Here is a 16,408-nt window from a genome sequence, read left to right as displayed (position 1 = left end):
GAAGGAGAAGGAGAAGGAGAAGGAGAAGGAGAAGGAGAAGGAGAAGGAGAAGGAGAAGGAGAAGGAGAAGGAGAAGGAGAAGGAGAAGGAGAAGGGGTCTGCTCCACTCTGCAGGTTTTCCAGGTGCACAAAACAGAATGTGGAGCTGTTTGTACGAGCTGGATCAATAATCTGATTTATTGTTCCCTGGATCTGAGGAGTCCCCGCAGAAGCGGTGAAATGTAAACCTCACCCTGAGAATAAATCAGGTGTTCTTCTGCTTTTGTGTCTGAGACTGTGTTTGCAGTTAAAAAAAGAAAATATCATTAATAAAGATTTTTTCCCCTGCTTTATCTGATACAAACTGTCCATAAAAGATGGTAGGAGTAACACCACATTCTTTTGGAAGTCACATGTTAGAGATTCACCATCTGAGCGCTCCTTCTGCTTCTATTCTCATGTATTTTGTACCGAGTGAACCATGTGGGCTGAGACATTATGGCTTTTCAATAGCTCGCTAAATATATTTAGAATGCTTAATTGAAGCTTAACCTTTATTTTGTTCAATAAATGCATTCTCCAGCCAACAGCTCCAAACAAGAAAATAGCTTTGTTGAGGTTTCACATTTTGTCAGCATTGTTTCCCTCTAAAGATAGAGAAAATGAAGCCTCTACAATAAATTGATGGAACAGGGAATCRACAGAGGAAAAAAACAATTTTGATGATTTCTTCTTTGCTCTGCAATTATATCCAGCACACTTGACAATGAAATAAACAAATAGTACAAATGAAGCCATTAATTTCCTTTCTATCTACACAATTTTAATTAGAATCATTTAATTAGTCTTGGCTACAGTTTCTCRAGAAGATTGCACAACACACATTCAAGCTACTCTCCTGCACAAAGATATATTTATCATTGTTTATTAAGTACAACAAATAGCTACAGCAGTTCTAGGTAGGCCATGATAAATGCTGTTGTCAAAAACAATTCTTTATCWCCAAATTTATTTGAAAGCAAAGTTCTCTCCATGTTCATTAGTTATTAAGCTTTTGCTATTTTAATTGTTATCATAAATATAATGACATATTTAATATATTAACTAACTTTTTATGATGTGTCGTTTTTTGTAGCTGGCAGTAAATGTCCCCGAGCCTTGAAATTATTTTTCCATGTTTCGTTTGCCAGGGCTTTTGCTCTAGAAAAACAACCTGAACATGAAATCACAGAAAATTGCTCTGATAGGGACTCTGGAGAGGTCACCTGATTTATCCCTTCTCCCTCCTCCCCACTGCTGGTGGCATTTGGTGCAGAATTGGTTCTAAGAGTCTCCAGCTATCAAAGTTTCAAAGGCTCCACAGGCTCCTCCAATGGTTCCTTCATTTTACTCTGAGAAAAGCTTTCCTCATCTTATCCAAATATTCCTTGCAGTTTCAGTAAATTATTCCATGTGGCAGCCATGAAGAAATGCCCATCTCTCCYTACTATGGACTCTGTTGGTCCTCTCCAAACTCCACTGAGTGTTTCGTTTTCCAGCTCTTCCTCTCAAGGTCAGATGGGTCAGATTTGGCAGCTTCTTCAAAAAGCAGTAATTTCCAAGTGGAAATATCATTAGGACTGGAGATATGACAATAAACCACAAAATTATTTCAACATATCGGCAGTGTTGGCTCAACGCTTGATCAGCTCAGAGCGCTTTCCCAACCTTAATGATCCTGCGATTCTGTGATTTTATAACTCAGCCATTGTCACAACTGAGAAAATRTGAAAGCAAGAAAGCAATCAATTTTTTTTTTTTTTGCTGTTGTCAGTTACAAGCAGAACTGGAAAAAACAGTCACAACAAAGATTTTGTCAGCTGAAATCTTGTCTTTCATTCCTCTCACGAACTGCCCAAAAGCCTGACAGTTTTCTCGGCTGGGTTTTCTACTTAATGTTACTGACTGAAAACTTTTAGTTAATGTCTCCTGGCTTCTACCTCACTTCCAGGCACTGTTCCCAAGCCTTCACTGCTCAGGTTTCCAACACCCTCATTGGGTATCCAAGCCAAAGCAAGCCAGATCCTACAAATGAGTTGGTGAAGGTGTGAGCGTCGCTGTAACCCACAGAGAGTCACAGAGCCCTGGGAAGATGAGAGCAAAGTCATACTCAGGGCTTGGTGGTTTGAAAGAATATTTTACTGATGAGCTACACCCAAAAAATTTGGGTTCTTAAAGCAATACATAACTACAATCATGGAATGATTTAAGTGGGAAGGGACCTCAGTGCTGGGCAAATTATGGGATTAAAGTTGATTAAAGATTCAGGACAATGAACTGAAGATTGTCATTCTATATGATCCCATGAAATGGGTCCTGTCAAACAAACAACAGTGATTTTGTTTCCTTGATAACATCGCCAGCATGGCTTCTGTGCTACTCTGATTTTTGTAGGGTATCTGACTCAGCCTTGGGAATATTCTGATTAAAAATGAGGATTACTCAATAACAATAAAACAGAGGTTAAATCTATTAAAAATGGGCAAGCTAATGGATCTGAAACGGAGTCATCAGAGGGGAATCATAATTGAGTGCAGTGCTGGGATTCTGCTGGTATCTGCTATTAATCATTTTCAGTAATGATTGGCTGGTAAAAGTTTCAGATGACACAAAGATTGATGTGAAGGTAAATAACCACAAGAGCAGAGAAAGAATAAGGAGCATTCCGGATCCCTCATTCATCCTCTTCCTTAGAAAGAAAAGGTTCAATGCACTCAGGTTCAAAGATGTGTTTAGAAAACAAGAAATATCTGCTAAATTTAGGTTGGTACCTGGCCAGTTATAGCRAGGAAAATTATTTCACTTTGCATACAGCAAAGGAACAGCTCTGAGAGGATGCACCAGCAAAAAAGGATCCTGGCAGCAGAGGGGATGTGAATCTGTGATGGTTCTTCTTGAGATATTCTGGTGCTGGTGGAAAGAATTTGGGGAATAAAAACCAAATTCCTCAGGGGGAAGAAAATTGTTCTGCATGTGAAATCAAGGATTGGTTTGGTTTCTGTTAAAAGGGGGTTCTATTAAAAAGGGTGGCATTGAAGCACTTTCATGTGGGATCAGAACCCACCAGAACTGCTCCCCACTCCAGAGACAGTTTGTGAGCAGGCTCCTGCACCAGGCAACCTCACAAGGGAGAAAACCTTTCCCTCCTGCCTTTCTAATTTTCTGATTTTTATTCAATTTATACCTCTCAAATGGTGATGCCTCCTTTCTGTTCCCTATGCCATAACTATCCACGTTTGTCAATATTTCTCTATCTTCATTTCCACCTTCTTTCATGAATCAGTGCATTTTAATGAGTCTACATTTTATATATTTACAAATATATAATATTYATATATGTATCCTAAATGAAACTATGTCAGAAAGAAATTCTTACCCAGTTCAGTGATGATTTTCTATTTTCAGCCCTAAATTCTACAGCCATTTTTTACTGCAAAAACACATCTTCATTTCCATGTCATTGATTCTGGAGGTTTTTTTAGGTTGAAAATATTAGGTAATAAAATCAGATTCAATGAGTTGCTGGTGAAAGTCATAAAACTCTTTTCAACTTAATAATTTTTTTTTTTTTCATCATTGCATGAAATCAATCAACTTTTAATCCTCACTGGAGAAGATAATATTTCTATTCAAAATAAGTGGAGTGAGTGCTCAAAATATGATTTTTCATGGAAAAAATCAAGTGTTTTGCTAATATCAAAATAAGTCTTAGCACTCTTTCACACACTAATCTTTTATCTGACATGCCAGTAAATATGAATACTAATAAAAAATTCAAGCCCATCTAACAAGCTTCTGCATTCATCTGTTTACTTCTCATTGTTCAGGTAGKGCTAATTAATTAGTTACAGCTTCATCTCATGTTCATGCAGACTTTTAAGAGCACTTGACGTGAACTTTTGACAACAGAGCAGCCTTGAATTCATTCATGGCTTTGAGAACAATGAAAACTGAGCACGAATTCTCCATTTCTGCCCTCATTAATATGGGGAGTAGCTTTTACTCGCCAAATCCAGCTGAAAAGCTTTGCTGGAACTCCTCACACGAGTGAAAATACACTTGAACAAGAGCCYGCAGCAGCTGCTTGAACTACTTAAATAAAAACAGCTTTTGTGGAGAGCAGGAGCGATTCCGTGTGAATCACGAATGACAGTGGACTTCAGAATCTGTTCTGTGTCTGAAAATACAAATATCACTTGTAGGACACGTGTTTTTCCCCCCCTTAGCTACTGTAGCATCAAATAAGTGCTGCTATACGTCTTGATTTACCAGCTAAAGTTAAGTGTCAGATTTTAGGCAAATAAAAATGATTAAAATATGACAGCTGGCAAATTAGGCTAACACCTGGTAACAAATCACTGCTGACAGTTCAATAGGGAACTTCTTCAAGCACAGCTATTAATATTATAAACAGTGCAATGCAAAAAAATTGTGGGACTTGACTAACATGCCCAGTTTATCTTAATGTGGAAAAACGTCGTGCTTTATTCCTTGGGATTGAAGAAAATTGGAGCTGAATAATTGTAAACACGCAAATACTTCTGAGTAACATTGGCATAGCTGTTCAGAACTGGCTGAATACGAAATTTTTGATGTAGGGTGAAGTTCAGACTATTTCTGGTGCCATTAATTCAGTTAATGTTCTGTTTGTGGGGGGAGATTTACAAGTGGGTAAATATTTACGTGGCCTTTGATGTCCATGTCATCAAATTCTTTGGGATCTGTTATGAATCATTTAGGTTGGAATGACCTTTAAGGTCATGGACTCCAACCTTTAACCTGTCATCTTGCAACCATCAAGTCTGGAAATTTTGTATTATTTGGAATAAGAATGATCCATCGCACCACACCAATTTTTGGAAGATCACACTCCTTATTCAAAACCCAAAGGAGTCTTCCCAGATGGGCCCATCATTTTTAATGAAATTAATCCCTTTAAAACTCCTTAATTGTCTCATTTGTTTGATAATGGCACAGCACTGCACTGCTTAAATGAACCTTCAAAGGACCTCAAACATGGATTCCATGATTTTTGGATAATTACCCAACAAGATGATTTAAAGACAATAGAAATGTGTCTGCAGACATCGAGGTCCATCCTGCAGCTCACAAAGGACTGGAGGAGAGGGAGAAAYCAGCTCTGCTTTCTGCTCATCCACCTTTCTCTCCAGCCTATTTCCTGGAGTCTTAARCTGAACTTTAGCTCAGCATAAAATTCAGCAAAATCAACTGTGTCCCAAATGTAATGCAGGATAGATGAGGTTCCATCCACACATCTATCCCATCGCTTGACATATGAGGGGAATCTTCAGYTGAGTATTAAAATGTGAAAATATATGACCTAGAACCACATAATCTCTGTGTGTGAAAGAGGAGACTGATTAATGTAACATTAATGTGCTTTCAAAGACGTCATCGGGCAGAAATACCACAATTTCACAAATGAATTTCGTATTATTTTCTACTTTTCATGTTGCCTTTCTGGTTTTATTTGGCCAAGTTGCAGTGGAATAATTATTGCTGTATTATASATGTGGCTGTGCACAGTTTGAGGAACTAAAAATAAACTGTGGCTTTACTGATACATTTTTTGACTGATACATTTTTTGACTTTGTCATAGATAATTTATGGAATAATTTTACACTTCTGCAACACCCAGCTCACAATTCACATTCCAATCCATGAGGTGTCATTTGCAATTTGCGATGGATTCTTAATGAAATTCTTTGGATCTTACCTTCTAAATGTTTCATTTTATGCTTGGGCAGAAGAGTGAAAGTGTGTTCATATACATTTATATATTGTAAATGGAAATAAAGCTATGATCTGGCTCATCTTTCTAATCTATTTATCCTCCCAAGTCCCCCAGCGCTACGAGGAATATTCTCCTTTGCATTACACGGGGAGGGAAGGAAGGAGCTGATCTGACTTGTTCAAGGTCACAATGTGGGAAGCTGGGAGATGAAATCCACATGGGATTGTGGAATGTCCTGAGCTGGAAAGGACCCACAGGATCATCAACCCAAACCCTGTTCCTGCCCAGACATCCCAAAATCCCCCCTGTGCATCCCTGGCAGCGCTGTCCCAAACTCTCCCAGAGCTCTGGGACCATTCCCTGGGGACTCTGGGCAGTGCCAGCACCCTCTGGGGACACAAAAACCTTTCCCCAAAATCCAATCTGAACTCTCCTGGAGACAGCTCATTCCCCTCATCCCGAGGCTCACAGAGAGCCCCATCACCTCATCCCAGCTCCAGGCATTTTCCASGTTTGAGCCTCAAACCCTCTCGGCTCTGCTGGGCTCCTTCTCCACGTGCTCATCCTCTTCCCTCCATTTAAATGAACTCATTAACTCACAGGACACAAATTAACGCTGAAGTTTAGTTTAATTCAGTAGAAGTCACCTGGAGGAGCAGGCACCAAACAAACCCACGTTGTGWTCACGGCAGGTACGAGCTGAACACGCGGTCCCTTGGAGACACCACGGCCAGAGCAAACTCYGGGCTTTTCACAAAAAGCAAAAGGAGGAAGTTTAATTACTGACAGATTATTCTGCTGTTTCAGTGCTGTGTCCCTTTGTGTTGGCTACTGCCCAAGGAAGATGCTGATAAATTGGAATGGGATCAGATATGTACCAGTGAACGATGAAAGGATTGGAAACATGCCCTCGAGTGCACAGACAGGGAGCTAATTGAGCTGTTGTGTTTTTAGTTTTTTTTTTTTYCCTGGTAAAGCAAAGATCAAGGGCTAAACTTAGTCTGGAGAGGAGAAATTCTAAATAACACASTGCTGGTCTAGCCAGAGTGTAAGCAGGCAAAATAGCTGCGAGGTCAAGCTAAGCWTTCAGGAGTTGCAGTTAATTTTTATGACAATTTTCAAGGGATTCTAGTAGGCTCTCCATCCCTCGAAGTTTAGACACGTCAGATCTTGGTAATAACCTCTGACAAACAGTTTTTCACTCTATAAGTCTTACTTTGTCTTGGAACGTGTTGTGTACAGAAGGCAACAAAGAAAATAAATTACAAAATTCGCTGCGCGTCAGAATTATGAATGCAAATTAATGGATTGGAATTTGTTCAATGTAATTACAGAACAATTTAATTTTTTTTTTTTTTTTAACCCCACCTGGGGATGCAAAAAAGAAAAAAACAAACAAAACCCCAATTAATGTGGAAGAGAACATATTTTGCAGGATTCCTGCCATCTGCATTCCAGGTGTCTGCTCCAGCACACATCCAGCTCCACCAGCTGTTCCTGCATATCCAGTGGGATGTTCTCCAGGTTTCTCCAGGGATTTACCTGTGCTCAGAGCATGGGGAGCTGCGGGCAGTGCCAGCAGTGCAGGGAACAGTCTCAATTCTTATTGATTTGTAGCTCTCATTTGATCCAAACTCTCTATCCCTGCAGAATTTGGCTGGTTTTGAATGATTTAATGGCTTCAAACTCAAAGAAAGTAGGGTTAGATGGGATATTGGGAAGGAATTGTTCCCTGGGAGTGTCCAAAGCCAGGCTGGACAGRGCTGGGAGCACCCTGRGATGGTGGAAGGTGTCCCTGCCATGGCAGGGGTGCRATGGGGTGAACTTTAAGGTTTATTTTTAATTATTCTATGAKCCTATTTGGCGTTGGGGGTCATTGAGACCCCTCTCAGCACGTGGAGTGCCTCCCCCAGCACACAGAGCCCAGCAGCACGTGGTTCAATAAAGAAGCTTTTACCATGAAATCTGTTTCCATGTTGGGCTGATTAAACTCCCATTTGTCGACCTTCAGGTCTTGGTTCAAAGCTCAAGCGGATTTCAGCTCTGAGTTAGAGAGTCCTTCATTGTAAAGAGCTGTTGAAACTCCAAGACTCCTCTGGGGGCTGATTTCTGTCAATTAGTTATCTGAAATAGGATGATTTATGAATCCCTCACATTGTGTTGCAGGATGGGGATGTTTAGCAAACTGCGGGTGAAAACAGAGTCGCCTCAGTGGGATCACATGGATGGAGAAAATAATGTTCCCTTCCAGRTGATCAAAATGGCCGAGAAAATAATCCCTGCTTCGAGATCTGGGTTGTGCATATATAAAAATATATATCTGTATCTCACGGTTCACATCCTGCTTCCCCAAATAAARTAGGGAGAAGATTAAATATGGATTTTTAATGGGTGCATATTTACAGTCAAAGTCATTTCTAACCATCAAAAGCCTCCCTGTGCAAATATAATCAAAGAAAGACGTAGAACTCTGCATTTGAGAAGACTCCCATAATATTTTGCATTCCTCAACTTCACGTGCTTTTACTGTAATTCATTTTCTCCCTCAGTTCTGAGCATTCCAGCATTCTGTAGTGTTTTGGTTTTTAAATTTATAGCGACAACTTCCAGTAAATTGTCTGAAGAAGACAATAAAATTGGGCCCTTTGGATTGCTGTGTGAGTGGATCAATGTTCCATTTTCCAGCGTTATGATAATGAGTTAATTTTAAAGATGTATTGAGTGATTTGGCGTTAATTCCGCCATTAAAATTTACCTCATGTCTGGACAGCAGAGCGCTTGGCTACAGTGCTTAAGATAAAAAGTACAGGGTTGTAAATGGGATTTCTGGAGTGGAGTTCAGCTCACCTACTTGTGGCTAAAAATTGGAAATTTGGAGCTGTTGACTCAGCTCTGTTCAGCCAAAAGGACTCGGTGCTGCCAGGATTGATGTGCCCTGGGACAGGGGGGACACAGAGGACATGGAGGGGACTCAAGGTGGCCCATGAGGGAGCATCACTCCAAAACCACTCTGCTGGCAGCTCCTCTGGTCGAGGTCTGGGAAAGGAAAGAGAAATTGTGTCTCTGTGGGATCTCAGAAAAGGAAATACGGGACGGGACACTGAGGGAATGCTGCTGGAGGACCCTGAGGAGCGGCTGCACCTCCTTCCTGCTGTCCCAGCGAGCTGGGGATGGATGGTGTCACCTCACTGGGGCTGCTGGCACCTCCTGTGCCTCTCCTCGTGTCTGCACCCCACAGAGGGCTCCTCTGAGGAGCAGAGAGTTAAAGAATTTCACTCCAGAACCCCTCCTGTGTGAATTCAAACAGGACAGGGATCTCTCTCCTTGAGGAAGAACGAGGAGGGTTCATTACATCTGCACAAATGCAGAGGGTGAATTTCCTCACAGTGGTTTTATATTTGAGCTGTTTTTCCCTGGCAGTTTGGCACAGGAATGGAGCACTTGGCACGGTGATTTCAGCAGGTAGAAGGTGAGTGATCTCTAATTGTTGGCACTGCTGTCACACCACACAGCCAGGGAGCCAGGCTGGAGCTGGGGGAACAGTTTGTCACGAGCTTTCTCACCCCAGCTCCTTCTAATTTCTTTCACACCATTTTGATGCCCTTAAATTGTCTCTTTTCACAGCATTTCAAGGTGCCTTTTCCTTTCTTTTTATTTTTTTTTCAAGAGCGCTTTGCAGTGCATCTCCATAGAGAGCTGCTGCAGACAGAGCCATCACCTGTGTACATGAACATAGGTGTGAGGATATCAGGATATTGGGATATCAGGATATCAGGATATTGGGATATTGGGATATCAGGATATTGGAATATCAGGATATCAGGATATTGGGATATCAAGATATCAGGATATTGGGAAGGCCAGGGATCCACATCCTTGTTAAACACTGGGGATGCCAAGGAATGAAGAGGGGACATCAGCCAGCTGCAAAAAAATGGGAAGATCCACTGCATCCTACTCCCCCTAAATGCAAAATTGGCTAATAGCTGAAGAGAAAAATAGGGAGGAAAAAAATTCCAAAGCTGTCCCTAAAAAGCTTTGCGATGTTCTCAGTCCTGCTGAGATTTGGAGCTGAGGAGTAGGAGGGGGTGGCAGTGGGGTCTTGCCACCTTTGTCATCGTGTTTCCCCCTCCCTGCCCTCCTCACAAAGAGCTGTAAGGAATCCCAGTCGATTGTGGGCAGTTGTGGCACTGAGAAAACCTTTGAGTGTGAGATGAGAGATGTGAGAGGGTGTTTAAAGCTCACACAAACAGCCCCAGAGTGCAKCCAGGCACTCACAGCTCCTTTCCCYKCATCTGCCAGCACCAAAGGTCACACAATAAAAAGCACTGAGTTTCCAAACTCRGCCCAGCCAAAGCAGGAAATCAGGTGAATTATACCCTGACATAGCTATCTGACCCTTCCACCACTCATTTTTCCCTTATTGCTCTGAGGAGGCAGCGCTGGAAGCGAATGAAAACACGGATTGCAGTTTACCCTGAGTGCCCTGCCTCGAGTGCCAGGCAGGGATAATTCCCTCCTCTCAGAGGGGAAGGAAAGGCAGTGGAGAGCAGTGACTGCTGTGGAGAGCACTGTCACTGATAACCAGGTGGGATAATGCCCTTTAAACATTCCCAGACCTCCTCCCATGAACCAAATCCCAGCACAGAACCAGACCAGTTCATTGCCCCYGTTCTGCAAGAACTGTAGTTTTCCCCCATGGCCTTGGATCTCAATTACTAAGCCAATATTTCCTTTCTTCCTCTCTTTTTCTGTCTTCCCCCCTGTTTTTCTGAGATCCTTTTCAAAGAAAGGATTATATTTGACAGTAGGTTTAAATCCCCTTCCTCAGTGAGGGTCAACAGAGGCAACAATTACACCTGAGGGTCTGTTCTACGTTTTAGGACGAGCTGTTTTAATGATTATATCCCCATTTTAATACCCGTCTCTTTCAAGGTGTTGAGAAAATAATCATTAGATTCTGTCAAGTATCAGACATTAGGAAAAGAGTTGTCTGCTGTAATTGGGCAATATTAATGGGGTTTGTAGTTTATGCTGACATTTCCTTGCCACAGTGACACACCCTGGTGTGGGGTTTATGAACACTGGAGACATTTGTAGTGYTCTGAGATTGTGCAGGATATTTTTACCCAGTTCCCTTCTGAACTGTTGAAAAGYCAAGATATTGAAATGCCTAATTGGGTGCTCTGATTAGCCCAGGATGGAGTTTGATTTCTTATTGATATAAACCTGAGGAAACCCTCCTGCTGTCGCCAGGAATAAACCACAGAGGAACAAAGAGAGAGCAGAATCAGATCCTTTTTAYTCTTACCTGGTGAAATCCTAGAAAACCAACAGCATATTGGTTTTCCACTGGCTCCAAGGGCAAKCAGGATTAAAAGAGGAAAGGTATTTCAGGGGAARGTATGGCTGTGATTCATGAATTGTYCCTTTGCCCAAAGCTCCACATGGCAGCTCCGTGGCCTGACCTGGRCCAGGTTCTCCCACCTGAGTCACTCCTTGGTGACAGTTCCAGTTCACGCTGCAGGGTTCCATCCTCGGATTCTGCTTTGCAACAGGCCTCCAATACTAATTGCAAMATGTATTTATTATTAACAAGGTATGAATTTTAAATAACTCTGTTGAACATCCCAATGAATAAAATCTGTACTTTTTTCATTCCTGTGGCCAGCCTTGTTGTTCCTATCAATTTATTCAGCATTTTTTGCCTGATTTTCATCCCCAAGAGAGTAGGATATGATCATATCCAACCTTACATATTTAGACGTATATGCATGGATAATTAAAAAGTAGAAACCTACTTGGTGTATTACTTACTGAATTATTTATTGTGATTATTGTGATAATATTTTACYGTAACTGTTAAACACCAAAATGTTTTCTTTAACCATAGGGTCTGGACTTGCTGAAGTAGAAGGAATACTTTAAATTCCATGTATAATTCAGGTTTTTCTCTGCCCTTCCCAGCAGCATTGCTCTAGAGAGTTTGAGGGAATTTGGTGCCAGTTTTAGGGGCCTGTGGTGGTTTAAACCCAGTGATTCCCCAGATCCTTCCTCATTCCCCASCAGTGGGGTCAGGGGGAGAAAGAGAAGGGTAAAAGCTGGAAAAGTCATGGATTGAGGTAAAGGAAGTTCCACAGGGAAAGCAAAAGCTGGGCACACAAAGAAARTAAAACAAGGAATGAATTCCCTGCTTGCMACGGGCAGGTGTTCAGCACCCCATCCCATGGAGTGGGGGCTTGGGGAGGCAAAACCCACCCCTCCAAATGTCCTTCTTCCTCCTCCCCACCACTTCCTATGCTGAGCATGATGTCAGAAGGTATAAATAGCCCTCGGGTCATCTGGGGTGGCCTGTCCTGGCTGTGTGTCCTCCCCAAATCCCAAATTCCTCCCCCAGGAAAAGCAGGAGTCCTTGGCTCTGTGCAAACCCAGTAATGACAAAACATCTCGGTGTGACCGACCCCGTTCCCAAAGCACAGCCCCTGGAGGAGAACTAACCCTGCCCTGGGTGGAACCAGCCCCGTGCCCAACCCCTGTGGGACCAGAGGAGTGTCCTGGCAGCGTGCACAGAGCTGCCAGCTCGCCCTGGGGTGTCTGGAACCGCCAAAATCCACATTTTGGCTGTCGTGGAGCCCCTGCGGGATCTGCTGTGTGTCCAGATGGCTCCGGGTCAGCTCCGGACACGGGCACAGCCAGCAACCCCAGGAAGGGTTCACATCCCCAGCAGCTCCTGCCCCACTGCTGAAGGACCCTGCTGCGCCAGGCAGGGAATGAGAAATCCATGCTGGAACTCAAATTCGAGGGTGGGGAGTGCAGAAATTCCAGCTCTGCTTTGAGACTGCACTTCCAGCAGTGTTTGAGCCCGTGGAGTCTGAGAGCTCAGCAAAACCCCCTGTCCGGGGTTGTTGTGGCACTGGGAATGGTCCCAGGCTCCCAGTCTGACACTGCAGAGAGGCTTTTTAGTTTTTGGCTTTTCTTTTCATCCCTCACCAAATAAGAGGGAAACATTTAAATGAATCGCAGTGAATTTTTGTGGAGAAGCTGTTTGCTAAAGGTCAGTGTGGAGTTATTCAGATCACAGAATCATGGAMTGTCCTGAGCTGGAAGGGACACACAAGGATCATCCAGTCCAGGCCCTGTCCCTGCCCAGACACCCCAAAATCCCCCCTGAGCATCCCTGGCAGTGCTGTCCAAACCCTTCTGGAGCTCTGGGACCATTCCCTGGGGAGCCTGGGGAGCCTCAGAGGAAAGAACCTTTTCCCAAAATCCAACCCAAACCTCCCCTGGCACAGATGGACAAGCTGATGGAGCCCTGGGTGGAGGGCAGAAGCTGGAGCATCATTTTGATAAACGAGATTAAATGAGATTATCTAAYAAAATCAACATAATCCTCAAAGGAGCAGCAGTGTAGGAACAACCAGGCAGCCACTCTGCCTGTCCTCACCCACCATGGGCAGTGGAAACCAGGCACTTTCACCAGACCTTTGGCTCTGGTCATGGCAAAAATGGCAAAAATAGGACTATTGTTAATCCTGTTCTGATCCACACTGGGGGATCTCAAAGGGAATCCACAGATCTCTGGTGGAAATCAGAGCTGATCTCTCCAGCTACAACTCAGGGCTGGATTTAAGAGCCAAGAACTCCAGGAGAAGCAGCCCATGAGGAAATCTGTGTAAGTCATGACTAACATCCTTCAAAGTGCTGAAATGGCTTTTTGGGGTGTTTTTTTATAACCACTTTTTGGCAGAACCTGCAGCAATTAATAACAGTAAAGGCCCACAGTCCACCTCACTCCCTCCCAGGCAGCAGATGCAGCGTGGCCAATGAGCTAATTAAGCAAATAACAGCAAAAAAAAAGGAAACCTCAACAAAACCCCAACATTCCTTAATGGCTTCAGATCAAGTATTAATCACTGGGCTGTCTTAAAACGATGGGTCATGGAGAATTCCAGGGACTCATCCTCGATTTATGAGTTTTTAGAAGCTGCACRYGGAATTGTGGGATTKTYAAGGTTGGAAAAGATMYYTCAGATCAWCAAAGATCRAACTTTAACCCAGCACTKCCAGGTCCACCCCTAACCCATGRCCCCAAGCACCACATCCATATTTTTTTAATATTTCTGGCATGGTGATTTCATCACTTCCCAAGGAGCCTGTTCCAATTCCTGAGCACYCTTTCAGTGAAGAAATCAGTTCCAATATTCACCCTAAATCTCCTCTGCTGCCATTTGAGGCCGTTTTCTCTTGTCTGTTCTTTGTTACCASGGAGAAGAGTCCAACCCTCTCCTGGTCCCAACCTCCTATCAGGGAGTTGAAGAAAAGTCTGGCATTTCTCAGATATTCATCTGGCAATAAAATCATTTTAAATGTAGCTTTTACAAGAGGTTTGGAGTGCAGTTTAATTTGGAACTGACATTTTCTAAGTGCTTTCTTTTTTTTTTTTATTTTATCAGCAGAACAGGAATGTGTCTGTGTGAGCCCAGAGTCCAGCTGAGTTCGGATGCTATCTGCAGAGCCACAGAAAGCAGAGCCTGGGCACAGGCACTGAGGAATCAAAAATGAGGTAATTTCTCATTTATTTGCATATGGAGGCATTCTGAATTGTTTGGCTCCATCAAAAGTCCGAAAGGTTTGTGCTTGCAGGTGGTATTTGGTGTTGGAAATCTTCTGCTGCAGAGCTCAGCTCTGCCTGTGTTTAATTTTACCAGTGGAGGGGATGGAGTTGTAGATCATGGAACCATCACAGAATCCCACAATGGTTTGGATTGGGAACTTGTAAATCATCTCATCCCACCCCCTGGACACTTTTAGGGATGGGGCAGGAAGAATTCCTTTCTAATATCCCATAAACTCTTCCCTCTTTCAGCTCAAAGCCATTCCCTGCTGTCCTGTCTTACAGGCCCTGGTAAAATATCCCTCTCCAATACTCCAATTTTATTTTTAATTCAAAAATTTTAAATTTAATTTTGCCCTGAAATGCCCCTGCCCCTGCTAAATCCAACCAGTGTCAGGCTCCCACAAACACACAACAAATCCAATCACAGCCCAAGATCAGGGGGATGTCAGTGGAGCAGGAAGCGCTGCAAAATTGGATCAGGGAGTTTGAATTTCGTAGGAGCACCTGGTACCAGTCTCTTCCTCAGAARTGGCATTTTATTGCTCAGTTTTGATCATTCTGCCTGGCTCATCATTAACATTTTCCTCAGTGCCAGTCGTTCTTACATGTGTAGCACCTCGTTAGTGCACGTAAATACCTGGAATTGTTACCCCATCCTCGGCATCTTTTTGTTTGATCTTTAATGTTTTATTTCTTTTCTCCCTGTGCACACTGACAAGTTTTTTCTAGTTAGCCCAGGAGAGTTTCCCCAGCACACTCATGCTTTTTGTGCTTTCATCTTTTCTGTTAATCTGGTTTATCTATATTCCTCTTCCTTTAGCTTTGTTATTTATGTTTCACAGGCTGGGTATTTATTTCAGGGATAAGTCATCCCGTTTTTGTTTTTTTTCTAGAAAACATACTTCTCTTTTATTAAAAAACCCATCCTGTCAAAGGTTGCAATGCCATAACTCAGAGAAACCAAATTCCTTCCATTTCCTATAAAGCCTACATTTTAATTAGATGATGTTTTCTTTTTATATTGTCAGAGAATAAAGTTTAAGACAATATTCTTCAATACTTTATGCTTTCAATAAATAATTTATACCGAGGTATATCCTAAGCTATGCTGGCTGCTTACTTTTCAAGGGCAAGGACTCTGCAGAAGGAGAACAGTACCCATAAATATTCTAAAAAAGAGATATTTAAAGGAAACAAATGCAAAGGAAGCTGTTACAAGCAGAACTTTGGAAAGCAGATTGCAAAAACTGTATGATAATTTWGATCACGATCAGACTTGAAGTGGATATCTGGGTCATGTTTACAACATCATTTTCTCTCCGTAGATTTAAGAGTTTTAGGAAAGAAAAATGTAAAAAAAATGGATTAAAATATAAAGAAATGAGTTATATAGATTTCCCTACCAGGTTTTCTTGGAGCTGCAAAGTCCATGGGGTGGCCTTGGTTGAAGAAATAAAGAATGTGTGTCCAGCCACACCTACCCCAAACTTGCACTACTTTGAATATTCTCATTTTCAACTGATTTTAAAAGGCTTTTCAAGAAACAAACAGATCTCCTGAACTTCCTAACCCGTCCTGTAAAAGCAAAACTCTTTAAACCCAAAGTTAATGCCTAGAATCAATGGAAACAACCATAAAACAATCAGGAAAAAGTAATCAGCTGCAACAGAGTGATCTTCTGTGTCTGTGGATTAACAATTCCCCTTCCTATTTAGAGATGCAACGTTTTTAAACAAACATTTTGACCCAGTTTTTGTACCCTGCTTATGCAACCTCTGATGTCGAATTAAAATCCTCGTGTTTGATGTTCAGTGAATGAGGTAGCACATCCCCTCCTTTACTAGGTGCATTTAATTTGAGGGAAAATCTCTTTATTTTCCGCCCTGCTGTAAAAATCCAATATGTAATTACATAGCAGAGGCATTCTTAATGCCACCTTGTATTTGCATTAATAAGTGATGTATTTTCATAAATTAATGTCTGGATCCAGTCCCTTTAACCCCCAACCTCACTGAAA

The sequence above is a fragment of the Malurus melanocephalus genome, unplaced genomic scaffold (genome assembly GCF_030028575.1).
Source record: "Malurus melanocephalus ecotype Western Australia unplaced genomic scaffold, MMel_1.1 scaffold_351, whole genome shotgun sequence".
In the NCBI taxonomy this organism is placed as follows: domain Eukaryota; kingdom Metazoa; phylum Chordata; class Aves; order Passeriformes; family Maluridae; genus Malurus; species Malurus melanocephalus.
The sequence above is the reverse complement of the archived record's forward strand: the minus strand, read 5'-3'. Positions refer to the sequence as shown.